This window comes from Martes martes, assembly GCF_963455335.1.
Source record: "Martes martes genome assembly, chromosome: 10".
NCBI lineage: Eukaryota > Metazoa > Chordata > Mammalia > Carnivora > Mustelidae > Martes > Martes martes.
The window spans coordinates 104,879,781-104,907,645 of NC_137898.1; positions in this window are offsets into that span (position 1 = coordinate 104,879,781).

Genomic DNA, 27,865 nt, shown 5'->3' on the forward strand with positions numbered 1-27,865 from the left:
CACAGAGAGGGAGAAGGGAACGCTCGGCGAATCTGGACAGGCCCGTTCGTGGACGGCATAACGATAGACTTTGTTTTTAATCACCCCACAGACGCCCTAGGATCCGTTAAGACGTCTGAAGCCCCAGTGGCCTCTCTCCCACCCTGCGGGTTCTCCCCCTTCCTCCCCCACACTCCGGCCTGTGTGCAAAGGGAAGTGAGGACCCGAACCAGTTAGGCGGAGAATTCAGAAGAGAGACGCAGAAATCCTGTTTTCTTTTGATTCTCTAGGAAGGGTTTGCCGAGTGGTTTCGGCGGAGCTGGGTCATCTCTCTTCTGCTGCTGCTCCCTAGAGCCACTGCGGGCATCCTCCCTGCTCCAGGGTCCCTGTCGCGGGCATCACGTCCCACCTTCCTCCCAACCAACCTCTCCGGGAAGACTCTCGGGTCTTCGCCTGGGTTCTCCTCTCTTTTCTCAGGCAGTGCATCTAATCCCGTCTACCTCCTGATTACCTCTCCGTCTGTCCTCTTCTCTGTGGCCACCTTCCATCTCCCCTAGATGATTTTTAAGAGATTACAGTGTTTTCTCTCCTGGGCACTGGAGTCCCTCCTCCACCCAGCAACCAGAGGGATTTTCTGTAAGACGTAACATACTGCCATTTCGTGGCTTCCCATCCCCCTCAACTGAAGGTTCCTTAACAAGGACCCCCCAAGCCCCTGTGTGATTTTTTTCCCTTGTTCTTTACCCTAGCCAGAGTCCTGGGTTCTTGGACATGGTCTTCCTTCTGTTAGAATGTTCTCCCACATCCCCTTCACCCACTGGACATTGGCCTGATGTACCCCATACTTCTTTCGAGTCCTGACTTAAATGTTATTTACCCTGGGAAGAATTCTGAGAGACCCGCCCCCCACATCTAGCTTAAATCCCTGCATTCTTACATAGAACACTACACTTCTTTGTAATACACATCAAAATTGTAATCAATTAATTGTTTGGGAAAACAGTGGCTTGAGATTTATCTTTCCCTGGGACCAGAGGCTGGGTACAGCCCACCTTGTCACAGCTGTTTCCTGGGCAGACATTGTTCTATTCTCTGGGTATTCAATCTCATAACAAATGAATAAAGTACATCATTTTATTAAATCCATTTTATAGAAGTCGAATCTGAAGCCCAGAGGTGAGTTAGATATTACCTAAAGCCACACAGGTAGTAAGTAGACGGTCGGTAGTCTGGCTCCTGAGTTCTGCTCTTGTTCTTTGTGCTGTGCTCACGTGGGAGAAGGACAGTGTTCATTTGGGGAAGGCAGGAAGGGAGGAAAGGAGAGGGGGAGGGAGGAAGGGACGAAGGAAGGAGGGAGAAATTGGCCTGGGAAAAGTTGGAGAAGTGACCAGATGGTATCAGGCATGACCCTATGCACCCAGCCCTCAGCCCAGGGAGGTACTTCAATCCCGCACAATATTTCTTTAACATTTCAGGAGAGTCCCCAGCCTCCTGACTTTTCCTAGAAATGCCTCGTTATAGTTCGAGCATAATCTGAGGATGTGTCCTGACAAAGTGAAGATCTGGGTTAGTCCCAGCGTTTTTCTCTCTCCCCACTCTTTGCCCCCATCCCAACTTCTGGCCCACCCCACTCCCTTCCACGTGAGGAGATGCAACCCACAAATGGAGCACGTGAGCCACACTTCCCAAACCATGCACCAGGGCTTCTGGGTCACACGGCGAACTCTCATGACCCTGCAGGATAGTTTCGTCTTTTGAAATGAAACGTGGAAATAACTCAACACTCGCCGGACACCGAGCAAATTACCAACTCAAGGAAGTTTACAGTTTTGACATTAGATCTCACGATTTCCTTTCAATGGGGCCATTTCTTTATGAAGGTGGGTTTTCTGTGGTTGCTGTGATAAGAGAGGCAAGTGGTACGCAAAAATCGATGTAGAACAGAAAGGGAAGATGGCAGGGTCCAACGTTTGAGAAGTTGTGCAGTGCCCAACAGGGGCCACGTCCCATTTGTAGGCAATTAGGACTATGTAAGCACGAAATACAAGTGTTTCCTTTAAGTTTATATTTTTTCAAATAGCTATGAAGGTGTTAGAACACGAACGCTTTTAAAGCTGTTTGACCTTAGCTACCTCCAAGATGGAACCAACTGACTTTCAGCCCATGGACACCATGAAAAACCACTGGGACTAAGATGCTGGGAAACAAGCAAGTATGGGCATCTCTGGGTGTCCAAGGATCCCGATCATGTGGATATGGACATAAGAATATGGCGGAGGGGGAACAGACCACGCCTCTTAAGTCGGACCACCTTGGGTAGGGCACAGTTGTCCTATGGGGCGATGTCATCTTGACACCGGAGGGGAGCTCTCCTACAGAGAGGAAGGCAGATCCGCAGCCGAACCCCACCTGGCTCCCCGTGCCTAGGCTTCTCCGGGAGAGCGTGCTCCTCCATTGGCAGACGGAGCCCATGGCAACCCGCCCCGAGGCTTGAAGGACAGGTTTATAATTGACAGTATCTCCGCTGCCCTCGGAGAGCACTGCCTCGAGCCAGAGGTCTCTCCACAACAGCAAAGAAAAGCCTCTTAACTTCCCGCGCTTCACGCAAGGCCGTCTGTTATCAGCCGCAGATGGGAGCCTCGGCTGCCTCCCCCTCCGGAGTGCTCGGTGGACGCAGGCTTGGCAGGTGGACAAAACGGACAAGATGACAAGCGCTGTTAAACAGCAACACGCAGGTTGTTGTAACACATGCTCAGGACCTTCCTTCTCTGGGGCTCTCTGGGCCACGCACGTGGCCAGTGGCGACAGAGGAGCCACCACGCACGCCTCCCGATTCCCGCAGGCACCCTACGGCCGGCCTGTCTTCCCGAGGCCTCTGCCAGCCGGAGGGCAACCCGACTGGAGCCCTTGCAGGGCCCTCCCCGCCAGGGAGAGAAGGAGCCACGGAAGGCAGGTCTCACTTCCGTCCCAGCTGCGTGTGTGCACTGTCTCCTTCCCGTGTGGGTGACAACTACAAGCCAGACACTAGTCACCTCTCTCCTCCCGTTTTCTCGGGAGCCCGGACAGCCTACCCCAGAGGGTCCCAGTTTCCAGCTTGCTTGGCTCACAGCCTCATCAGTCTCTGGGTGGTCTTCCGTAGTACCCCGCACTCCGCGGGCTGGGGTCGCCTGTGGGCAGCCGGTGCAGGGGCCCGGGCCCAAAGGCACACACCACCCGGGTGAGCAGTCTGACTTCAGGTTTCTTCTTCATACAGAAGGTGGCATCCTCTTAGCCTCGTTGAGCAGCATTCTCCCTTCTGGGGTCCAGGAGCGCTCAGAGAAAACTGTTCAGACCCTCCTTTTCTCCTCGGCCCATCTAGAAGGCCTTGGGTCTCGCAGAGGGAGCCAAACCCTGGCCAGCCTCTCAGGCTGCACCGCCTGGGGGATTCAAGCCCGGATGGATCTTTTTCTGGCCTGGGAGGTGCAGACCTGGAGGGAAAGCCGGAGGCAGGGAGAGGGGGGGCGGCGACTGCAGGTGGCTTCCCATTGAGGGGGCCTAAGAGTCCTGCACTGAGGAGTGTGCGGCTTGGCAGCCCCCCCCAGAACGGACCTACTGCCGAGAGAATGCCTCTACCTCATTTCATCAGAGCCAGAGATGTCTGTCTCCAACTGCCGTATCGTCATCCCCCCAGCTGTAGGACTTACTATAATTTCATACAGTTCTGTAGACAGATATTGAAAAGGCATCTGGAAAAATTGATAGCATATCAAGGCAAAGATTTCATAAAAGTCATTTTTTTAAATGTCCAGCCATAGGTACCAGTGTGCACTCCCACACAGACACCCATTCAAGGTCCCCAAAGGCCTTTTTTCCTGATCTTAGAGCGCCCCCTTTGGAAAGGACGCGCCTACTGCAACCGGCCAGGCAGGCTGCTTTCCACACATTCGCGCTCTGGGATGCCGACAGGGACAAGACAAGGGATGCTCGAGTGGGAGCAGGGAGAGGGGTCCCTGGACAAGGAGCAGGCCTCCAGGGAGCATCCTGTGTGCACCCCTTTGTGCCACACACTCCACAGGTGTAATCCCATTAAACGCTCAAACACAAAATAACACCCTGGCCCCAGGTGACTGACGAAGACGCAGAGTTCAAAGGACACACGAGGAGTGACAGCCGGTGCCAGCATCCTCACGGATGACCAAGGCCATGCTCTTTCATTCCATAATAACCCGAATAGCGTTTTCCCTGCTTATAGCTCTCCTCAAAGGCTTTTTCAAATGCTCCACTAAAAGCGCAATGAGAAGAAACAACTGTGTTGAAGGATACAGACACGAGAAGTTTCGGGGAGCTTTGGCTGCAAGTGGAGAGCACACTTGAAGGGACAATAGTCAAGGGCAGGTTATATAAATGTTCCTCTTCCCCGTGTTTTCATCTCCTTCTGCTTCCTCCCTGTGCTCGGTGATTGTGAACAGGTGGCCGCCGCCGAGGCATGAAAAGAGCCCAAGACATAGAATCAGAAACCAGCTCTGGCATAATAGGGCTTGAACTCAGCAGGGTTTGGTCAGTAAGGAGAGAAGCTGCTGGACTTCGGGTTCCGCTCGGCCTCCAGAAGGCAGTGGCACGCTGGAGGAGCAGGCATCTGGTGATCCTAGGAAAAGCAACAGGGGGCCAGTCCAAAGTGCGGGGAGAAACCCCAAAGCCTGGGTCAAGGAGTGACGTCAGGAGCCAAGGTGTGGCCCAGCATTGGAGACAGGGACACAAGAAGAGGAAAAAAAGGCAGCTCTCCAGAGGGATCCTTGAATGAGAATTTTGTGGAGTCAAGGGCAAATGGCGGGGGTGGGGGAGGGAGGGAGTGTGCTCTGACCTGGAATTATCTTAAAGACATGGCTGTTGGAGCGGGTCAGGGGCGCAGAGACCCAGAGGAAGGGTGTGCCGGGTGTGAGCAGACCCTGAACCCGGAGCTTTCTTTTGGGGTCTCCTTTGATGGACTCCGGAAGAAAAACAGGGTAGTTGTGCACTACGGATCTTTTTGGCAAAAATGGGCTTCTTCATGGGCCCGCACTTGAGTAGGAGCCAAGCTCCTCCGTGTCTTCTTGGCAGGGAGCGAATGTCAGGGTTCGTGAGCCTGAGATCACCTCACTCATCCCTCTGCCCCCGTGTCCCCAAGCCTTCCAACCCTTTCAACCACCCCAGAATTGATTCTGCTTTGAATACTTAAGAGGGCTTGAAAGAGATCCCCATGCAGATCCTTCCCGAACAGCCCCCTGGAAAGCCAGGAGAAGCGGGAGAAAGGCCAGCTCTGATTCCATAATGCACGATGAAGAGAAACAGACCACTCTATGCCAGGGTCTGCAGGGGCTGAGCCTGGACACCCACTTCCGCTCCTGTAAACCCCTGCTTCTATCTGGTGACTGTCTTCCCAAGCAAACACAGTGGGAGTAGGGCAGAGAAGGCAGGCCTGTTTCCATAGAGGTAAGGAATAGGGGTACTTTTTCAGGAGGACCTTGCTGGTGAGCCAGATACAGCAGGAGTCAGTAGCCTTTCCCACCCTGCTGGACCCCACAAGCTAAGAAGGCCTGAGCACTGTACTAACAAAGCTGACATCGCTATTTGAGCCCCACGTGGGAAAATCAGCTCTTCGAGGAAGAAGAGCTCTAGACGCTCAGAACCTTGCCTGTCGAATACGACACAATACTGCTAAGTGACAGTGTTGAAATGAAAACAATGACTATCACTCAGGTGTGTTAAATGAAGCACCACAAAAGTTCCTTTCAGAATTTAGGACGAGGATATTTCTTAATCTCTTAAGAAGAGAGGATAGTAGGAATGTGCACTTCCTCCTTTTAGATGATGAGAGTTACGGTGATACACCATGTTTCCTTTTTTGCCTTAGCCACCAGGAAGCTCCAACCAGATTTGGAGTTAATTGCAATACCTATGTTAATTAATCCTGTGAATTAATACGTTCGTTCCCCAACTCCCTTCTTCAATCCTGGTTTCCTCTTTGGATTTCTATTCATTATCGGATCGTAGATGTCCTTTGTTTAAGCTGTTCAAACCATCTTTGGGAAGAGGTAGATGTTTCTATGAGACAACGGCCTACTTAATGCACACCGATGGCCTCGGCTGGATCGGCCACGCAAAGGGTACGCTTTTTTGGCAGGAACCCACATTACATCAACACTGCGTTCGGAGATAAAGGACAGTCCTCTGCGCTCTTCCCCTGCTCTTCCCTGCCACCACCCTCACAAGGACAGTGTCGAGGGCATTCTTTAATCTCCTCTCTTTTAATTGGTGAGAGAAGTGGTGCCACTCATCAGTGCTCTAAGTTGGAGGGATTTAATTAGATCTAATGACCAGATAAATGGAGAATTCTGAGTAAGGACCTTTGGGGACTGAGTGGTGTGAAGAGGATTATGTTGTTCTATTTCCCTGCATCCGTCGCCGTGGCTGAGGCCACGATGGAAAGAGAAGCAGGACACTAACAAGAGTCAGATGCGGACGCTCTTACGGGGGTGGGGGGGCGGAAGAGAGGGTGGAGGATCATGGGAGGATCATGGGCTTTGGCCCAGAAGGCAGGCAGAGCAAAGGGTGACATGGGATTGAGCAATCCCAAGGGTATTTGGTTCTACTGCCCAAGTAATTCTCACTCTTAAGTGATCCTGCCTACTATTTGACCTGTTTCCCAGGCATTCTGTCTCCCTGCGACCCTGGTGTCTTTCTCGCCTTTGAGGGAAGCCAGGAACCTGGCCCTGGGATGGGTAGAGCTGTTCAACTTGTCAGGCTTGCCATGAGCGGGTGCTAAAACGACCTGTCCCCTTTTGACAAGTCGGCTTTATCTAGCGTGAGCAGGATCGTTGTGAATACCCTTGTGCTGTCACTTAGGGCCTGGAGTGTCAGAGATTTCTCCCCTCAAAGATCACCTGTCAGACTTAGTGGGGTATTCTCGTCCCAAGAGCCCCGAGGGAGAAAGTCTGGGGGCCGAGGGGGCCGGCGTTGGTGCAGGGCGATGTGGGGAGACAGGGAAGGAAGGCAGTCTGCAAATACTCCAGGTCTGACTCATTCCCCAATGCGGGTGGAGGAATTCTTCCCAGCAGAAAGGTCCGTGGGAGCCGGGAGGCTTGGGAGGAGGGCATGTAATTTTTCTGAGTATCTGCCATACAGCCAGCCTTGAGCCAAATACTCACATCTGTAAGAGCACTTCATTCTTAAAATATGAGTCTGGTGCATAATATGTCCTCCGTAGGCATAAGAAAAATGGATGAATAATTGAATCACCCTGAGAGGTATCGTGGTCCTTATTAGACAGAAGAGAAAACCAATGTTTAGGGAAATGAACAATTTGCCGAAGTTTGCATCCCAGCGGAGCTAGGGTTTACACCTAGGTCTTTCTGGGGCCCAAGGTCACTTTCTTTCCGATTGGGCATGAGTGCAACACAGCCCCCTGTAGGTCCCCTGCACATAAGAGCCTGCTCAGACTAGACTTGTGTGTACTTGGATCTCATTAGAACCTCAGTCTGCTCACCTAGAAAATGACCTGGCTGGGACAGCACCTTGTAATGGAGGAAGCAACCTCCGCTTGCCTGCCTCCCCGCCGCCCCCATGTCGAAGCAACCCCCATCCCCCCTGCCCCCTGAGATCTCGTGAAGCTGATTTGTATGGAGATGCAGCCCCCTTTCCTCTAAATCCAAAACCCTGCATTTGGTGATAAACAGCATTAATGTGATGTTAACTCTATTTATATGACTGTCTGTCCCAGGAGATGGATTTACATATACGCTAAATGAATTTCCCTAGTACCTGAGAGTAATGCTTTATTTTACTGCTTCTGGGTATCTGGTAGCAACTCAGGCCATTAAAGAAGCCTCCCTCCCACACACATACACACCTGGAAACACACTAGCAGCAGGAGGTAGTTGGCGAGGACCCTGGCAGGAAGGTCCAACTTTATAGGTATAAATGACAGACAACCTTCTGTTTCAACTCTTTATAAGGTTCTTCAAGATGCTAAAAGAGACCTGTCAGGGTCATCCTACCCCTTTAGCCCTCAGAGTTATTTAGATGAAAGTAGAGTGTAGAGCCCAAATTATTTGAATCATTGTCTAAATCCTCTGTTTTAGTTTGGCCAAAAAAAGATCTTTTGTAGCTTTGAATCTGAAAGCGTGCTGGTCAGTGAGCACCACATTCTAGCCCAAGTGGGTCCTGAAATATTTCAATTCATCCTTCCCTAGCTTATGTTCTAGGACCTGGGCTGAGAGCTTCAAATAAATTATCCCACCGAGTTCTCATAAAAACACTGTGAGTTTTCACTACTATTGTGCCCATTTTACAGATGAGAACATTGAGACTTGGGATATCAGTAGCTCATCCAGAGCTACTCAGCTAGCTAATAATTAGCAGAGAAGTGGAAAGCTAAGTCTGTCTGGATCTTAACTATGTAAGACCACAGACGTCAGGGAGATGTGTGTATTTGAGGATATCGGACTGCTAGGGTGAGTGGGGTCAGTAAGGAGATTTAAGAGAAAGGAAGGTTGCAGATTTCTTGACAGTCATGTACAACGTGCCATGGAGAGCACCCAGTCGTGTAGAGTCTGGAAGAAGCAGACAAGACAAGTCAAAGCCCTCTCTCGTTTGTTCATGCTGTCATCCAGCCAACACATTCTGTGCCCATTCACTGGAAACACAAAGTTGAATAACACCTGGTCTATACATTCAGTAAGCTGACAGTCTAATGGGGGAGACCAACTTGTAAATTAAGGCTTACACTGCCATTACATGTGTGGGTGGGTAGAAACCATGCAATGCCAGAGGAAGGGCATCCAGATCAGAGTGACCTTAAAGTGATGGAGGGAGCAAAGGCCTTTGAATAATAACACCCTGGATCTGTGTTCTGATGTGTGATCTTGAATCAGGTCAAAGCCTTTGAGCTCTACTTTCATTTTTTGCTGGATTACAAAAATATCAATCTACTGATATTACCAGCCCTAAATGGATTGGGGAGAGAATTGAACGAGTTGATGTAAATGAAAGCACTATTACCCATCATCATAATGACAAAGATGGAAAATACGAGAAAGGAATATATGAATGAGAATCAACTCAATGTAAATATTTCTATGGTACAGAGTTAGGTAACAATGTAATAAAAGACGAGGACACCCCAAGGAAATGGTTTGTCTTGGGACTTTGAAATTACCAGCCACTGTTTCAGGGGCCCATCTCTATGGGATTGCAGAGAAAAAATATTTTCAAAAATTGGCAGCTGTCATTCTTCCTAGGGTAGGAGGGTTAAACACATAGCCAACAGTTTCCATTAGATCTCAAAGAAATTTGTGAGCCAAATTATAAGTATCTACTGACCACGACCCGGTGCCCAGCACTGTGGTGATTTCTAAGCAGAACTTGAAAGCGTTAATGTGTTAGCTGGGTGGAATTTAAGAAACAAAACAAACGAGCAAAAGGGTGGGGGAAAAGAGAGAGGAGCAAACCATAAAATAGATCCTTAACTATAGAGAACAACTGAGGGTTGCTGGAGGGGAGGCGGGTGGGGAAAGGGTTAAACAGGTGATGAGCCTTGGGTGTTGTATGTGAGTGATGAATCACTAAATTCTACTCCTGAAACTAATACAACTCTATATGCTAACCAACTGGAATGTAAATAAAAACTTGAAACAATAGATAAAGAAATACTTCATTCAAAAAAGAAAAAAAAGATATATTCAATTATAAGCTACCAAACTGCAACTGGCTCTAATCACAGTGGGAAAAGGAACATTGTGGTGTGTAAGCTCTGGCCATGAGAGATGCTTTCAGGGGTGAGGTGGGAGCTGAATTGTGTCTTTTTTTTCTTCCTCTAACAACTTTCGTCTTTTATTTTTCTTACTTATACAAATTAGAATGTAATTATCTTTAAAAAAATTATTTTTATTAACATATAATGTATTTTTATCCCCAGGGGTACAGGTCTGTGAATCGTCAGGCTTACACACTTCACAGCACTCACCACAGCACATGCCCTCCCCAATGTCCATAACCCCACCACCCTCTCCCTACCCTCCTCCCCCTGGCAACCCTCAGTTTGTTTTGTGAGGTCAAGAGTCTCTTATGGTTTGTCTCCCTCCCAATCCCATCTTGTTTCATTTTTTCCTTCCCTACGCCCCACAGCCCCCCGCTTTGCCTCTCACATTCCTCGTATCAGGGAGATCATATGATAATTGACTTTCTCTGATTGACTTATTTCGCTAAGCATGATACCCTCTAGTTCCATGCACGTCGTTGCAAATGGCAAGATTTCATTTCTTTTGATGGCTGCATAGTATTCCATTGTATATATATACCACATCGAATTGTGTCTTAAAGAAAGGTAAAGATCTGGAAAATCAGAAAGGAGAGTAACAGGGGATAAGAAGAATGAAGGGGGAAGAGGAGAGGGGGAGAGAAATTAGAGAAAAATTCATGAAAGGGCAGGAAAGGAGGAAGGAAGGAAAGGAGGGAGGAAAGGAGGAAAGAGGGAGGGGAAGGGAAGGAGGAAGGGAGGAAGGAAGAGTGAAGTAGAGGAAGGGCCAGCACATTGGCGGAGAGGCCGGCATGGATGTGAAGGTCATGGCTAGATGGCCGTTGAAGCAGAGTCCACGAGCTGGAAAACTCCAGGTGAAGCCGAATTGCATTTTGAGCTGAGGAGTCTGGACGGGCTGCTTCTGTCGGGCGGACTCTTTAGTTGGGACATGACAGGGATTGTCCTGATGGAAGACGTTCCGCTTGGCCACAGTTTAAAGGGCATCTTGGAGAGAGGCAGGAAGGAGGAGAAGAAAGCCCAAATCAGAGCATCTTTGATCAGCACTGGGTTCACAAGGGCCCGCATGGACAAGAACAAAGCAGAGCGGCGGATCTAAGGGGAAGCGATAGGACTTGGGATGTTAGAAATAAGGAGGAAATGAAGAAGAGGAGAAAAAAAAAAAATCAAAGAATCCTGCCAAGAGTCTACTCGGCCGGAAAACTGGAAGAAAAAGGGGGCCTCTGGCAGTGGGGTGGGAAGGGTGGGAATTACATATTTGGAAAGAGGAGGCTTGATGGCTTTGAGGGAAAATGTCTTGAGTTGGAGGTGCTGGGCCAGACACTCTGATGGGAAAATCGTCTGAGTGGTTGGACAAAGGTGGCGGGATGTGGTCATGGCTGGATGTGTACACACAAGAGATGGACAGGAGGACGCTGTCAACAAGCTCTTGCGGGAAGTGGTTAGAGGGAAAAAGGGAGAAGGGCTCAAGGAAGGTCCTCGGACACCCTCAGATTTAGGCAGGCAGGATAAGAACGAAACACTGAAGAAAGATCAAAAGCCATCCCAGAGCATGGGAACGGAACCCCGACAATCTGGCACACAAAGATCAGAGTAGGAGAAAATGTCGAGAACGAGGGAATTGTCAATAGTGCCCCAGTGCCGAGATCCAGAATCCTGCGACAGGGGATTAAAATCCCCCATTTGTTTTGCAAAAAGACAATTCCCTAGAATTTGGGAGCACATGCTGCCTCGTATGAAAACCAAGATTGGGGTGTCGGGCAGCGAAGACCTCTGCCAAGGCCACAAGCTTGAAGGGTTTACCAGGAAGAAGGAAGACTGGGAACTAGAGGGGCCATAGGTTCGAAAATAGGACTTTGGGAGACAGGGAAACTAAGTGATGCAGGAACCAGAGCTATGTTGTGGAAGCTAAAAGGCCAGAGGAGACAGGGGCCCAGAGTTCACATGAAGCAGCTGTCTTTAAGAGCAAAGAAACCTTTTCCTTTGAGGAGAAAAGGGGGAAAAGTCCACTTCAGAGGTGCAGCTTTTCTGCGGGGAGAAGGCAGGAGCAGACCACGTTGGCAGAGATGACTTGAATCCCCCACTGATCTGAAATGGCCACGTAGCAGGAGTGAGAAAGAAATCTTTGAGAGTTCAAGTTCCTGAGCCTTTCCCGTCATTCCCACAGCGCAACCCAGCCCATCCTGACTGATGGCAGGGAGAAAGCTGCCTCCTGGGATTAGGACGGCAGGGAAGAGTTGGGATTTGAAGGAAAGAGAAGGTAGGATATTGCAACTGTGCTAGTATCCACGGGAGTCAAAAAGATTATTTTTCCCGGCGTATGTTTTCAAGATTTTGAACCTACAGAAAGGTTCAGAGACTAGTATAATGACCACCCTCAGTCCCTTCACGTAGGTTCATTAGCCTCTCACCTTCTGCCACACTGGCTTTATCTTTCTGTGCGGAATGTATATGGACCCATACACATACAAACACACACGCACCCCCCCCCCAAAACACACACCTACCTACCTTCCTTCCTACCTTCATTCCTCCCTTTATTCCCTTCCCTTTTCTTTCTCTCTCTCTCTTTCTTTTCTTTCCCTTTTTGCTTTTCTTTAAAAAAAATTTTTTTGAAAGTAAGTTGCAGAGATCACGCCAGTTCATGGAGCATTTCAGCATGCATCTCCAGGGAACAAAACATTCTCCTGTAGAACTACGGTACCTTGTATATCCCGAGAAGTTAATACAGTACTCTTACCCAGCATGCATCTGTATTCAACATTTTCTGATTGTTCTTATACGTTTTTCGTAGCTGTCTGCTCCCCTCCGCCTCCCCCATTTATAGTCCCGTCAAGGATCACACACTGCTATATATAAAGAGAGAAAAGCAGTAATGTGGGCTAGGCGGAATTTGGACAGACTGACCTTTTAATGAGCCAGATTTGCGCTGTAGGGAGGTAGGAGTGATGGCATGTGAGTCGATCTGCTTGGATGGGGGAACACGGACCTTTGTCTGAGATGATCTGATAGCGTCATGGTCATGGTGGAGGCATATCAAGGTGATGGGTGCAGGGCATCAGAGGAAAATGACAATCTTTGGAAGAGCAAGGACCAAGGAAGAAAGGAAAAATTAGAAATATGATTTGGTGATATAAAATTAATATTAGACTCATTATACTCCACCCAAAATGGTTTAATTACCATGCATTAAATAATAAATCATTAAATCTATGTGAAATTAATTTGCTCTAAGTTCTCTACACATATATGCTCAATTTACAAGTAGCATGGCCAACTCCTCCCAACTTTAATTAATTAGAGTGAGCATTAGTGATGGGATATTTATTTATGGACCGGGGCAATTAAAGGAAAGAGCTCTGTTCACTGCAGGGAATGCTAAGAGGGATCTAAGGTATGAGAGACTGAGAAAGTTACACTCTCAGAGCTGGTGTTACCGTTATAGTCCTTTATTTCAATGGCTCCCTTCATTTCATAGGGATCTCTGCTGGCTCTATGGGAAGGCTGTGTGCTAGTCTCAGTATTTCCAGCTGATGAGCAGAAGTGCTAGATTTCCTCACGATGAGGCTGCACGGGCTAGATAACATGTCAGAGCTTTTACTTTTTGTTTTATTTTAGCCTGGAATTAACTCTTTACGGTAACGTTGCTTACCTTCTGCTCCCCTGGTGTCCCAATAGAATATGTCTTTGATGGTAAAAAAAATAAAATAAAAATAAAAACCAAGGAGGGTAACAAATTAATTTTCCTTAACCAGTGGGTTTATTTGGTGGAAGAGCTTTTTAAAACAAGGGGAAAGGGTGGGATGCTGAGGGAACTAACAGCTGAAATCCTTCGAGTGAAAGGATAGAAAAACACTGTTTTTGCCCCAAACCCTCATTTTATAGATGACGAGATTGCCCAAGTGACATACCCAGGTTCGTGCAGTTACTTAATAGAAGCAATTAACAGCAATCCTTCTAGCATATCAAAGGTTAGTTGAGGAATAAATTTGGGGAGCTAAAAGTGGAATATCTCTGGTGACAGCAAGTTTCAAGCAGGGAAGGTTTCCGGAGACGGTTGCTTGCAAGCCAAGGGGGGGCCACGGTGTTCTGATTTCAAGCAGTGGATGGACTGGAGTGTTAGGTCAGGGGTAAAACCAATAGACCTCAGTGACTGAGTGCGTATCCTCTTGGGGGGGGGGGGGTCAGAAAAGTGGAGGACAGGAGGCATCCAAAACAACACTCTTGATTCTAAATGGCAGCTTTTGGACCACGCCCTTTGTGCAGGGAGGGGGCGCAAGAGGGGAAGAGCACTGAAGGCAAATACTAGAAAATGACGTCACAAGGCAGAGGAAGGCTGAGTCTGAGATTCGCGCCAGGTCCCACAGGGCGCTGCCGTCTTTCCTGAAGCCAGGGGCTGGGAGCCTTCGGAGCCCCGGAGCTCGCCGTGCCTGCGGTGGGAGACCTCTGCACAAGGCGGACACCAGGGGTCAGTGCAGACCCAGCTTCTCCAGGAGGGCGCCCGGGTCCCTTTCCTTTAGCATCTGTTCATTACCAAGAGCATTTAAGAGAGCTCTAAAAGGCAGATTCGTTTATGATAGCAGCATTTGCAAGCAGTTGTAATTATGGTGTATGGAAAACAATTATTCCCTCCTAAAACTGCTCTTTTAATTTTCTCTGATTCGTCCCATAGTGAATGTTAAGTGAGCCTCACCGCCTCGCACACTGCTTCGCTGTGCGCACTGAGCCTCCTCCCCATCCGACTGCGAAACACACACACACCGTGGCCTAACCTGCGCACGCGCACTCATGCTCCCACCGCCCACACCGGCTCTGGGACGGTGGAGAGGTGCCCGCAGTGGGACTCCCAGCCCGGGCCCCAGCACAGGCACAGCTTACAGACATGCCTAATGCCTCCCCACCTGGAGGACACCTACATGCCTTCTGAAACCTAGCTCAAGAGTCATCTTGCCTTTGAAACCTTTCCCTCCATCACACCCAAATAGACTTGCCTACTGGGTTCCTCATGCTGCCATGTTCCTGAGCAGACATTTTCCACCAGCAGCATTTTCCTCTGTCTCTTCGTTCACACGTCAGTCCTGACACAGAAGGTCTTTCTTACCTTGACAGCGAGGGCCTTACCTTAGGTGTTTCCAGTCCCTAGTACTTGGCCCATGGGAAAGCTTAATAAAAAAGTTCTGGGTTAAATAAATAAGTGATAAAGTCATAAGAGGACTGCCTGGAGTATAGGGAGGGACGAGGAAGGATGCCAGGACAGAAGCCCCAGTGAAGACATTTGGCACGCGGGAAAAATCACAAGAAGGGCCTGACTGGATCTGAGGTTCTTCTAGACAGGTAGTAGGGTGGGCTACAATAGAAAATCATTGCAGATTCTCCTCCTTGTAATTGTGAACATAGCTGATTTCTCTCTCAGGCCATAGCTGAACATACCACTCTCCTAAAAAAAAAAAAAAAAAAAAAAAAGCCATAGAACTGGGTGCTTTCCCATAATGTGGGTTTGCAAATAGCTGTTTCCAAATGTCCAGCCTCCATCAAGGAAATTGAGAGAGGCGGTGTGCATCGGGAGTGGACTGAGGACTTCTGTGACCGTATGTCACTTCTGCAGAGATGCACCCCATTTCAAAATGTCTGGGGCCTTGGTGAGGATGCAAAGAGGCAGCGCACAGTCGGGACCTTAATACTACCTTTCAGTGGGATTCTGGGGGAGATGAGCAGGGATGAGAGACAAAATAAATCCTCACCATCAGGAGCAATGACATTTAATAAAGTGATTAGTCAGTGACATTAAATAAGTTCTGGGGCCATCTTGGAGTGATTAATGTGTGTGGATGGAGGCCAGGATCTATTAGGGGAGGGATATGGAGGGCTGTTCTTTTGATTAAAAAGTGTGTGTTGGCGGGTGGTGGGGGAGGGGAGGCTGAAATTTCAGGGAAGCATTGTCATTAACTGGTTGTCTCTGGTCCCGAAATGGTCCTGCCTATCAAATAGCTCTCCCTTCTCACAGTGGTAGAGTGAAGGAGTGGCGAGTGAGAGACAGAGGGAAAGTGTTGATGCCGAGTTGCCTCTCTTGGAATCACTTTGTTGTTTGCAGACCCCTTGCACGCTTCTCTATCCACTGACATTCCCTTGTCTTGGCTCAGATGCTAAAAAGAAGCTTCTGGATTCGTACATTTTCCCTTGTACGACCAGTTGTTGGGGTAGTCCTGGGAATCACCGTAGCTTCATACTTAAGTCCATTCTCTGTAACCCCAGGCTAGTGAGAGTCGAGAAAAGAGGCCTGAGTGTTCATCCTCCATCTCGTCTAAGAGTTTCATGAGACAGTCAAGGGTGGTAAAGGAAGACGGATGCAAGTTTTGTAAAGCAGAGCCTCCAGGACTTTGCGCAGAGTGGTAGCCCTTAGAAGCAGCACTTACGTCCACAGAATTAATGGGAGACTCGCGATCTTCCAGACTGATGATTCCCAGAATTTTGGATTTCATAGACCGGTAAATTTTGTTTTAAAAGGAAGACCCATTTTTTACATTGTCAAATAATGCAATAACTAAATTACCATTCACCAGTAACAAAATTACATGAAATATAGAAAGTAGGAAGAACATAATCAAAGTGACTAAAGGATATTAAACGTAATGCAATTTGCTTTATGAAAAACTTACTCTTTATCGTAATTTTTCGCATTTTGTAGCTTATTCTTGATCCAACTAAATACTCATCCACATTCCTGGGAGCTTAGCTTCAATGCCATCTCTGGTATGAGCCACCCCCCCCCCGAAACTGACTCAGTACAGAAGGGAACAGCAGCTAACACTCAACAAGGACCCCTAAGAATCGGTAAGACTGAAGGAATAACACAGTGGTTTCTTATATACCAATTTGTGTTTGTCTTAATTCATCTTCACAACATCCCTGGCAGTGATTACTATCCTTAGCCCCATTTTACAGAGAAGAAACTGAGGCACAGAGACATCAGGTGACATGCCCACAGCCTTGCAGTAGGGGCTTGGGGAGCTGGAATTCAAAGCCAGGCAATCTGGGCCAGGCCGGGGGACTCCTACGTGTTAACCTGCTGAAATGGAAACAGCCCCTGAGGGTACAACCAGCCAATCCGTTTGAACCCTACATTGGAATTAGGAGGAGGACTGTGTGAGTGTGTGTGTGCGCGTGTGTGTAGAGGGTGTAGCATGTGGGCACATTTGATTGAAAGAAAAACCTTATGGGGCACCTGGGTGGCTCAGTGAGTTAAGCGTCTGCCTTCAGCTCAGGTCATGATCTCAGGGTCCCGGGATCGAGTCCTGCATCAGGGTCCCTGCTCAGCGGGGAGCCTGCTTCTCTCTTTCCCTCTGCCGCTCTCCCCTGGCTCATTCTCTTTCTCTCAAATAAATAAATAAAATCTTTGAAAAAAAAAAAGAAAAGTGAAAACTTAGATAATTCATAACAATGAAAACTTACTTCATTTGATGCTTCTCAAGCATGATAGGGTATATTTTTTTTAATTTTTAAATTTTTTTATAAACATATAATGTATTATTAGTCCCAGGGGTACAGGTCTGTGAATCGCCAGGTTTACACACTTCACAGCACTCACCGTAGCACATACCCTCCCCAATGTCCATAACCCCACCACCCTCTCCTGACCCCCCTCCCCCCGTCAGCCCTCAGTTTGTTTTGTGAGATTAAGAGTCTCTTATGGTTTGTCTCTCTCCCGATCCCATCTTGTTTCATTTATTCTTTTCCTCCCCCCAAAACTCCCCACATTGCCTCTCCACTTCCTCATATCAGGGAGATCATATGATAGTTGTCTTTCTCCAATTGACTTATTTCGATAAGCATAATACTGATAGGGTATATTTTATTACATTCATTTTGAGATGGAAAAACCTGTAGGAAAATAGGACATTATATTAAGTAACAATTCCAGTAGCTAATATTTATTAGCACATGTCTATGTATCGATTTCTTTAATCCTAGCAATGACCTTAGTAGTTTCATAGCATTATTACACTATTTAACATATTACTGCTGTTGTGCAGGTTAAATTAGGACTCAAGAGAGGTAAGGTGGGTTGCCCAACATCACAGAGTTAGTCAATGGTACAAGGATTCCAGTCAGAGGTGGGTATGAGGCCTTAATCTTTTAGGGATGTCTGGAAGAAAAAGAACGTACAATTAAAAACACAAAATTAGGTACACAGGTGAAGACATTTAGAATGAGAAAATGAATCATAACATATTTAATACATTAAAAATAAATCAATGACACATTTTGAAAAGCCTTATATATGCCAAACATTACAAAGTTTAGAAAAATAACATTTTTATTAATTCACTGCCTGAAGCACCTCTACGTTCCTTTCCTCTTTTTTTTTCCTTTTTTTTGTGTGTGTGTGTTTTGTTTTGTTTTTTGGTTACTTAGTCTTTGCTGTGTTTATGTGTGTGGGTGGGGGGAAGGGGGCGGTTAATTGTACCAGAGAGGATTTATTCAGAGGACGACAACAACATGTGTATGAATTTGTTACAGGAATTTGACCTGACGCAGTTGTGAGAGCTGATGGAATGTTCTGTAAGTTGCATTCTTCCCGTCTTCCGCTGGGGATTATAGGCCACTGGGGAGGCAGCTGGGAAGGGCAGATCTGGGGGAAGCTACAGAGCAAAGACAGGCAATATCTGAAGCTGAAAACCCAAAAGGAAGGACAGAAAACTGGGTCCATCCTTGCTGACTCTGGCATAGTATTAAGGGCATGTGACGGAATGGAGGCCCTTCACTTTGAAGTGAACGGAGCAACCAGCCCCAGGTGTTGGAAAAGCTGATGGAGGGTCCAGGCGAGGAGGAAAGAGCTGCCCCCCTCCTGCTGCCTCAGACTAGCGGGTTGGCTCACCAGATCAGCAAACAACATGCACGCACCGTGGACGGCCACCGCTTCCCTCCCACCCCCCAAGTCTCCCACAAGCCTCTCCCTGTGGCCCATCATGATCAGAAATGTACAAGAGCCAACACCCTGGGAAGTATATTTCAGCCTATACAAGCTGACACATAACAAAGTGGCCTCGTGTTTTCTGCTGCTGTTGGTTAGATGTTCAATAAATGTCAAATGTGTCCAGCTGCTTGATCGTGTTAAGTCCTTGGTATGGATACTGATTATCTGTTTACATGTTACATTGATTTTTGAGAGAAGGGTGTTGAGGTCTCTAACTGTATTTGTTACTTTGTTTCTATTTCCCTTTGCTATATATGTCCAAATATTCCCAATAACCAGTTAATCAGTGTTTGTTACTTCAGTGGTTAGTTAGTCTTGGATTGCCTCTACGTATAAAAACAGGGTAGAAAGAACCCTCAGTCTTAACTAATTATAGAATAGATATATTTATAAATATATAAAAATGTGTAAATTTATAAAATATATATGCATGTTATATATATCTTTAAAATATATAAATACATATGTAATATATGTACCTTTTTTTTTTTTTTAACCGAAACATATGCCCATGTTTTGGCCCCCTCCCAGGCCTGGGAAAGCACCCATGCAAATGAAGGACCGTGGTTTCAGTTTTCTCTGATTCTAGCCCATGTTTGCCTCCAGAGCCCAACCTCTTGACCATCGTACCGCCTCTTCAGTGAGAGAATCAGAACCAGATTTCAGGTACGACTCACAAGTTTTTGTTGGTTGGTTGGTTGGTTTGCTCTGTGTAAAGAATAGCCATATATCCCTGACGTCCACCGTGACCCAACTACTGCCATCAGCATATCTTAGTTAAGTTCGCTCCTCTTTGTCTAAGAATGTATCCTGCTTTTTGCTTGAGAAAAATGTGAAACCTCCCAATCCCAGCATTAAAGGAGAAGCAGATAAACATTTGAAGGAAAACTAAGACTGTGATTCTTGCTTTAAGTAGGAAATTGGACTGAATAGCCCCCATATTATCTTCCAAAGAATCATTCCGCTGCCTTCTACCATCTCCAGCAGCAAGAATTTGGCCTGAGTTGAATTTGTCCATCTATTTTCATTCACTTGTAAATTCTGCACAGGTCAGTTTCCTTCGGAAAGTTAGCTACCATATACCTGATTTAATAGTGAATAAAACAAACAGGGTTGATGATAAATGCAAGGGTGCCTCTTATACTTTCCATTGGATTAGGATATAGAGACAAAGCCCTGTGGGTATAGCTGCTGGATAAAGATTATACAAGACTCCTTCCACCAGTACTGCTGGTGAAGATAGGGCATCGTAATAACAATGGCCATAGTATCTCCCACTTTTACAGGGTTATCACATACCTTGTTCTCTTGGTACAGGAATGGGTTTACACGCAGTAGATCAATGAAGCCCCCCAGTAACCCTGGAGGGAAGTACTTAACCACTATGCTATTGAGGAGGCAGTGTCCTCTTAATCAGCAAAAACAGTATTCTGGTGTCGGTGAAATCTACCTAGGAAATGACAGGTTAATGGATGAAGTGTCTGCAAACAACTTGAGCACAACCCAGAATCCGCTCACACATATTTCCATTCCTCCATAGGCCTTATCTTCACCTCTGTGGCAGGGAGGGGGAGAAGGCTTTTTAATAAGCAATGTCATTTAACGCTGGGGACAATCAAACAAAACTTCCCATGAAATTTTTACCACCTTTGCCTGCAATTTTTAATCAAGAGAAACATCCCTGTATGCCTTCCCCCAGTGAGTCCTGGCTTCCATCCACCCACGTTAATCACTTCAAAATGGCCTGAGAACTTATTTAATGTCACTGCTTAATCACTTTATTAAATGCCACTGCTTCCGAATGTGAAGATTTGTTTGTATCTCATCTCTGACATCTTCCATAGAACTCTAAGAACCCCAACTCTTTCTCAAAAGAACACAAGTTTGCACCCCACTGGTCACTCCTTGCTGGAAAGCCAAACGGTAAAATCAGAAAAACCATTTTTTTTTCTGACCTATCTCTCCTTTCGTCTTATTGCCTGAAATCCTATGGTAGAAAGTTATTGCTATAGACCAAGCATGACCCTCTCTAAATCCCTCTTTTCCATGGGCCGTAGTATTTTATCCCGTAAATTTTCATTTTTCATGATCATTCTCTGTTCTGAGAAAGGGGTGTGAAAGTTCTGGAAACTTCAAATGAGAGGTTGCTGAGAAAGATCTAAGAAACAGAGGAAAAGATCTTCTGTCCCCAAAAGAAATGTTGCCCAAATAGTTCTTGCTCCATTGACTAAAACCAAGATGTGGTCACATGACCGGCATAAGAAATGTCTTGCCCAGCATCAGGGGCGACGTCGGGAGCGTGAAGGAGTCATGAGTTGAATAATTGGTACAAGAAGAATCTGCACTGGTGGGAGGTGATGGTTGTCATTGTAGTTGATACTGTCTTGGACAGAAAAAAAAAAAAAACACTGAACTCTACTGAGTGTTTCCTATATATCATGAAGATAAAGTCTCTGAAATAAATACTTTTGTTTCCAGGGATAGAAAATTGATTTCTCTGTGCATCCCAGTGCCAATTAATTGGGCTTGCCACAGCACTGCATTGAGAAGGATTCTGAGACCTCACCCACTGCTGCTGGGAAGAGACCTGTGATGTGTTAACAAGGTCTGCTATGGAAAGAAGAAAGGAATGTCATGACTCCCTAGTACCTGCTCACTCTGCATTGTGATATCGCTCAATCCGCCCAAAGCTGCCATGGGGACGGAAGAAATGCAGGTAGTAGACACGAGGCCCCCACCCTTTATTCCATTCAACCCTTCAAACTCTTTCTTCACAGGAAGTTGGATAGCCGTTCTTGGTTGCCCGTATTTATTTATTTTTAAATTTATTTGGAGTTTATTGCAGTATTATTAACAATAGCCTAGATATGGAAGCCACCCAAGTGTCCCTCAATAGATGAGTGTATAAAGATGGGGGGGTGTGTTTGTATGTGGGTATGAATATTACTTAGTCATTAAAAAGAATGAGATCTTGCTATTTGCAACAACAAGGATGAGCCTAGAGGGCATTATGTCAAGTGAAATAAATCAGTGCGAGGAAGACAGATATCATATGATTTCACTCACGTGGAGTTTAAGAAATAAAACACATGAACAAACACAGGAGAAAAAGAAGAGACAAAAAGCCAGACTCTTCAATACAGAGAACAAAGAGATGGTTACCAGAAGGGAGGCGGGGTGAGGGGTGGGGGAAAGTGGTTGGGTGAAGCAGGTGAAAGGGATTAAGAAAACACTTCTCTTGATGAGCACTGAGTAATGTATAGAATTGTTGAATGACTATACCATATACCTGAAACGAATATACTGTATGTTAATTATGCTTCAATTTAAAGAAATGGAAACCATTCTAAAACTCCTTTAATACCTTAAACAGAAAAAAAAAAAAAAGAACAGGTTTCTGAGAGGGTCATCACAGGGTAAAGGTTTCAGAATGTTCTATTTTTCTATTGACATCCATTATATTAATAAGGGAGCTTCTTTTATGGGGGAAATTCTTTGAGTATTATGCTTGAGAACTTAGAAATATGGGAAGAAATCACCTTTTACATGCTAAGTATGGTGCTCATCATAAAGTGGAGAACTTTCACTATAGAATATAAACATTTTTTTTTTAAACTAAGGACATTTTTTTTCTCCTTTGACCCACAGCCCTAAGACAGTGTTATGACCTATTTCATCCCCATTTCACAGGGAACATGCTGCCCGGAGCCAGTCAGTACAGGGTGGAGACTACTACTCAGTCTGTCTCGTGCTACAGTGTGGGCTCCTAACCCCTCTGTTCTATTGTCTCCTTCTGTGATCTTTAGAAAAGAAGCAGCATATCATGCATTGGTAGGAAGCATGGAGGAGCACGAGAGGGTGGATATGAGAAGTCAAGAGGGGGCTGGCTGTCTCTAATCCATAGGATGTGATGGGCACGAGGCAGGGACCCATCACCCTTTTCATCGCAACCACCAGCACTCATTCTTGGGGAGAGATTGGAAGGGTGGAAACCAGGGAGGCTCTCTAAGGAAGGATGCCTTATAAAACTTTACACTTGGGGTGCCGGTGGGCAGCGTTTTTCATTTCAACGAAGGTTGGGATTTGAATCGAGAAATTAGTTCAATAGACAGCCACAGTGGTTTAATTTCTTTCTAGAATTAGATGATGGGTGGATGGTTGGACGGATAGATAAATAGAGGATAGGTGGATAGATTGGTAGATTAGATGAAGGATGGACAAACAGAAGACAGATGATAGATAGATAGGTAGATAGATAGATAGATAGATAGAGATAAGCAAGAGCTGTCTGCAAATCTAGTATTACAGAATGGCATTTGGTTTTCTGGGCCACGGTTTAAGATCCTGAAATGTTGGTCTCTGGGCAGAGAAACGAGCACGTATCCCGTATATGCAGGCTACCTGGGTGCTTATTGATTTATCAAGCTGACTTTACACTAAAAATAGAGGCAGAGAAAGAAAATGCCCAGAAACGAAATCAGAGCAGTCCCTATAACAAGAGAAGAAAAAATAACAGTGGAAGGGATACCAGGTTCTTCATAATGGAAATAATGGGAAGAAAAGCTGAAAATAACACTGAAAAAAAAATGTGTAGCCTTAGTACATCCCACCCACAGCCCCTGGGTCATAAACAAAGGTAGGCATCATCTCTCTACACGGTCTTTCTCATCAACTTTACAACCATGCTATTCATTCTCCCACTCTAAGAAAACCCTCTTTTAATCCCCCCACCTCCAATCCCATTGCTCGACTCCTTTTTAAATTTAAAAAAAAAAAAAAAAAACCCTTGAAAGAGTCCCCCATTGTCCTCACTTTTTGCTCTGACCCTATTCCATCAGACTGTTACTTTTATCAGCTCAGGAAAACATCAATGACCTCCATGTTGCAAAACCTAAGAGCCTGCTTTCTGCTTACATGAACTAAGAGCAGAGCAACGGTCCAGCCATATATGTAGCCATAGCCATTCTGGCTGTTAAAATATTAAAATAGTTCCACACTGTTGATAAATAGCCACATTTTTTTATCCCTCTGAGAGTTCCTGCCAACCCTTGCTGTTTCTCTCTGGAACTCAGTCCTGACCTTCTCAGAATCCAGGATAGGGGTAATCCAGGGCAGTACAAAGGGCTCAGGTCCCTGCTCCAGCACTGAGACCAGATTGATTGAGACCTAGTATCATGGGTCAACAGCGTATGTGCCAGTTATGCCCTTCAAGTGTCCTTATTTCTTTGCATTGCTCTCCCCCCTCCTCACCATCCCCGAGAGGCATGGTCCATGCACTGCCTGTTCTCAAACACAGCCCTGAGCATCTCTGAGTGACAATGTTTGACAAGCTTCCTGGTACCCACCAGGCTGCTGGAATGCCAGCCAGCCCATTATGGCGCTCATGAGCCAACTATAGATCCTGGCTCTGGTATGCCCAGACATCTGTAGAAAGTGTCCCTGCTGGCACTGTACTCAAGTGAGAAAATCCTTGGGCTCCAGCTGGTTTCCAGAGCTCTGGCATAGTGCTGCTGGTGCCCGTCCTGGTGGTGTCTTCACACGGCGACACAGCGCTGTAGCCTCCATAGGACGTTGCCTCAGAAAAGGTCTGGAAGAGGCAGGGAGAAGAGGTGAGCAAGAGAGACAAGATAGAGCCCTTGGAGAGCGTGAGAGGTCAAGGATACCCAGAGTATGAGTCACTGTTGAATGCCTCTTCTATTTAACATGACAGGCTCATTAAAACCCACCCAACACTTGCCCATCGCGAGAATTAGCAGCAGTAATTTTATTAATAAAAATGAGAGCCCTCACTTAAAATATTTGCTCTGTAGCTGGTACATATCAACTCATTTAAGGACTTAATCATCATTATTATCCTCATTTTTCTAGAGAAGATAACAGGCACAGAGAGGTTATTTACAATGTAAATGGCAGAACTGAGATTCAAACTCAGTCAGCCTGGTACGTGGCCAATGCTCTTAACTGCTACACTGTTCTGCCTCTTGTTTGGCCCAAAGGATCGTATTCCACCCAATTACATGTGACATTCCAAAACGATGGTTTTGATTTAGTTGGTAATAAAGATTTTTAATTCACGGAATCTCAGTAATATAAAGGCTAAAACATTTGGGAGGGTAGAACATTTTTAATGTAATTGCTTTCCAATAGAAGCTGAGAGAATTTGGCACCATGATCCATATTATTGATGTTAATTTGACAGTCTAAGTCACCGACGGCTAGTAATTTAGTGGGGAAGTTTTTGTGTGTTTGATGCGGTCCTCTTCATCATAGCAGAGCTCCCACACAGCCTCATTTAGCTGGTGACATCCTCCTCGCTTAAAAGATCACGCTAACAATTTACAAAAATTAACAAATGATTTGGAACTTACTACAGTTTTTTACTATGTCACACGATGGGATTAAATTTAACTTAGTTTTTTTTTCAAAAGATAAAGGGGGATTTCTTTTAGGTTATCATATGTATACTTTCACATTAATTTATTTTATCAGGCTGATAGTTCAATATTTTGCATATCACCTTACCTTTCACTAGCACTTGATAGTCCGTCCTCCTTAAGACACATTTTGAATTGGCTTTCATATAAGCAGCCTTGCTTTCCTCCTAGGTCATGACAGCAACTGCGTTTCCTTTTGCTGGCTATTCAAACCTTACCAGGTCCATCCGAGCCTCCAGTTCCAGGATCTCTTGTCTTCCTTGTCCATGTTCTCTCTCTTGGTCGTCTTATTCAGTATCATGGCTTTCAGTACTGTCTGTACACTAGACAGTTGCAAACGTGGGCCTCCTGTCTTACCTCTTTCCTAGACACCAGGCGACTGTATCCCATGGCCACTAGACAGCTCCACGTGAGCATATCCAAAAGACATCTGAAATCTAGTCTGTCTAAAACTCAACTCTGGATCTCCAAATGTGTATTGTCCTTCCCACCTTGGTAGGTGGCAGCTATATCCATCTGGTTGTTCCTGTTCCAAATTTCAGAGTCATTTTTGATCCCTTTCTTTTCATCCCACATCCAATCTGTTAGCTGTTCTTTTAGGATCTATTTTCAAGATAGATCCAGAACCTGACCACTTTTTGCCATCTGCTCCTCTGCTGCCCTGGGCCAGGCTGTCATCAATTTCACCTTGACTGTTTGCACGATCTCCTTAGTAGTCTTCTGGTTCTACCCTCACTCTCCTATGCCCTCTTACTGATGCTTGAGGGTGATTCCTCTAAAACATAAGGCAGATCTGCCAAGGGGGGGTGGAGAGGGTGATTGGGTTATGGACATTGGGGAGGATATGTGCTACGGTGAGTGCTGTGAACTGTGTAAACCTGGTGATTCACAGACCCGTACCCCTGGGGCAAATAATACATTACACGTTAATTAAAAAATTAAAAAATTAAAAAAAAAAACGTAAGGCAGATCATGTGGCTGTGCAATTCAGAATCCTCTGGCAACTTCCATCTTATTTAGAGCACAAGTACAAGCCAACACAGTGACCCAAGGCCCCTTCGTGATCTGACAACACGTGTCTTCTCTGACCCGTCTTCTTTCTTGACTTGGCTTCAACCATGCTGGAAGCCTTTCTACCCCTTGCACACAACAGACACACTCCTGTCCCAGGATCTTCTCGTCTGCTCTTCTATCTGCCCAGAGAGCTCTTCCCCTAGGTACACCCTCGTAGTCTTTCCCTTGATTCCTTCATATCTTTTCTCAAATTTCTGTTTTAGCTTCTAATCTCTGCTGTAACAAATTAGCGTAAAAGTAGGGGCTTAAAGCAAAGCGTGTCGTTTTACAGTTCTGGAGGTCAGACTTCGTCAAATCAAGGTATTAGCAGGACGGCATTTCTCGGGAGGCCATTTCCTCACCTTTTCCAGATTCTAGAGGCATCTGCATTTCTTGGCTCTGAGCCCCTTCAAAGCACCTGCGTAGCATCTTTAACTCTCTCTTTCTCTGCCCTCTGCTTCCATTGTCTCATTGGCTGTTCTGACTCTGACCCTCCTCCCACCCCTTTGTAAGGACCCTTGAGATTACAGTGGGCTCACCCATATGAACCAGGATCATCTTCATGAGAAGATCTTGAACGTAATCACCTCTGCAAAGATCCCGTCTTCACGGCTCTGGGGATACATATCTGGACGTCTTTGGGAACCACACCTCAGCGTACCACAGTGACTGTCTTCGTAGACCTTCCCCAACGAAAACACTCAAAGTTACAAATCTCGTTTCTCTACTAGAAAGCTCTCCCTTCCTTTTCTGCTTAATTTTTCTTCATGGCGCTTACCACCACCTGACACACTATATATCTAAAATTCGTCTAGCCCGTTAGCATGGGGGTAGGGGGTTTTGTCTCTTCTATCCACTGCTATATCACCAGTGCCTAGAAGGGTACCTAGGACACAATAGATACTCAATAAATGTCTGTTGAGTTAAGAATAAGAGATATTTCGTAAATAATAACATATGGTAGAACGAGAGTCACAACTAGGATCTGTTACTAAAATTTATATGTAGAAGATATTACTATGTTAGTTATTATTATTATTTTTTTGAATGGAGACTAGTCTTTAAAATTCCCTGAGCAGGAGTACCTGGGTGGCTTAGTCAGTGAAGTGTCTGCCTTCAGCTCAGGTCATGATCTCAGGGTCCTAGGATCAAGCCCCATGTCAGATTCTCTGCTCAGCAGGAGTCTGCTTCTCCCTTTCTCTCTGCCTGCCTCACCCCCTGCTTGTGCTCTGTGTGTGTGTGTGTGTGTGTGTGTGTGTCAAATAAATAAAAAATAAAATCTTAAAAATTCCCTAAGCAGTTCAGTCATACAAACAAAGCTTTATTTATCTTATTTTGTAAGACACCTGTCATTTCTTGCATATGCCTCTGAAAATCATAAGCAAAATTTGAACTGTTTTCCCAAGGCTGATGTGAAGTAACTACTGACCAGTTTCTGGCCATTTAAGAAAATTCTAATATCACTAATCCCTGGGAAGAATACACAGTGCTTTCTTACTATATCACAGCTGCTTTATATAAATATACCCCTGAGCCTTGCTTCATGTTTTGGTGTTCGTACTCCCAGGGTGCAAGTTGTCTTTTTGCTGTGTGCACAATCAACTTTTACTCATTACTACTTCGGTGATCCCTTAGGTTTACTTCTGTTCTTTATGG